Below are 2,045 nucleotides of genomic sequence, written 5' to 3'. Positions count from 1 at the left end.
ACCAGAAAAATAAAGATATGGACTCGGAATCGAAATCGGAATCGGTCTCAAGTAGAAAAATAACAGCAAAATTTGCAAATAATTTTTAATTTTTATTACAATTTACACACCAAAACGAAGCTTCCCACTCGCTTATGGCAGGCATAAATAAAGGCAGACAGTGGTGCGCTCTTTGGGTTCAGAAATATTTTGGATACATATTTTTGTGATATAGGTTGGTAGGTAGATTGGAGTAGCGACCTTGTTTCCAAGAAAAGCCCACTTGAGCTCAAATGATGAGCATTGTGGTACCACACGAATAGCATGGGTGTGTACATAGATTTAAATTAGTATACAGCCAACGCCGAAAAAGGTAACGACTCCCCCATTAGGTAAAGGAAAACCAACTTGACAGTTCTATAAACTTGGCCAGGTTCCTAACATTATAGAATGGCAGCTCAGTCAGATCGGTGAGGAAAGGAGACCCGAAGATTTTTAATCTTCTTCTAACTAAAGAAGGATACTGACACATAAGATATAGCAAGGTCTCCTCATCTTCAGAGCCACAACCTCGACAAAAATCATTATAGGATAGACCCACTCTCATAACATGCCTTCCTATTTCGCAGTATCCCGTTAGCACAGATACCGTGGTGCTGAGCAGGTTCTACCTTAGTTGAAGTAGCTGACTAGTTCGTTTTTTGTCTAAGTCAGACCAAGTTAACCTATATATCTGACAATGAGGTTCATCAGCTTGGCTATGCTAAGGTATTTTTGTTTAATTGTCAGTTTAACTGTAGCAAGTGGAACGCCTATATCTGAAAAGTGAATGTTAGTGAGAAGAGCGCCAGCTTTGGTGAGGTTGTCTGCCCTACAATTACTCGAGATATCCCTGTGACCAGGAAACATAACTGATATAATGAAGTTAAATGTCGAAAGAGTTGTTTTGATGTTGGTAAAAGTAAAGATTTTGTTGGATGCTTTATCATATATTAAAAATCAAAAGTGGCATTTTTGGATATGTTTCACACTACAAAATTGGAAAATGCTTTAAGTTTACATAAAAAAAATAATTTAATCTACATGGAAAATATATATTAATAGAATGCCATCACCAAAATGGTTTGCAAATTTTGCTTGTACTGATTGATAACTGAGAAAATGACTGTGTTTAATGTAGACGACTAATTCGTCAAGTGGTTTTCTTTTGTAGATCTAATTTACGGGGACTTAACTGAGCACCTCAGTCTAAGAAATGGATGCCGAATGCAGTCTAATTCTTTTCCTTTAACTTTCCTCAAGTGATCTCCATTTGAAAACTGTTGGAAGGAACAGGAACAGTAATAATTTTTTCACACTGTAAAGTACCAAAAAATAAAGATGAAATGATAATAAAGATGAATAAAAATGATAATAAAATTTCTGAAAGGTTATATTGATCAAATTGTGCATTTAATGGCCTTGTGCTAAGAAAGTCTAGGATACAATATCAAAACTTGATGTATGAATATAACAAGTTTCTACAGAATTTGCTCACTCATTTTTATGTCAATAGGTTGTTTCTCAAATGTTTAAGAAATTAACGCCTAATAAGTGGAATTATCACTTAAATTATAAATATATTCTCTACTATAATATTAAATTAATTGCATCACATCACGGAATAAAAAAGATGAATCGACTCGAACCACTGCGAGTCGATAAATAAATACTTTATAAATTTATTTGATTTATAAATTGTCAACTTTCATATCATTTTGAGCATTGCCATAGGTTCAAGGTGTTTTATAAACCTCTCAGTGGATCCCTTTGGATCGTCGGTACTATCAAACCTAACATAACCTAGTGCCTAAATTTGTAATATCAACATTGCTTCCATGTTGAAAATTAGAACGAACTATAAAATTTAAAAAAATAATCACAGTTCATGAAACGTTTTAACTATTGATACTTGAGAAACAACTTCTTAAATTTATTCGTTTTTTTACACATTTTATATTAGATAGTAAATAGATTCCAAGTGTCTATATAAACGAATAAAGTTAAGACCTTACTAATGTTCCAGT

The sequence above is a fragment of the Teleopsis dalmanni genome, chromosome 1 (genome assembly GCF_002237135.1).
Source record: "Teleopsis dalmanni isolate 2A chromosome 1, ASM223713v2, whole genome shotgun sequence".
NCBI lineage: Eukaryota > Metazoa > Arthropoda > Insecta > Diptera > Diopsidae > Teleopsis > Teleopsis dalmanni.
The sequence above is the reverse complement of the archived record's forward strand: the minus strand, read 5'-3'. Positions refer to the sequence as shown.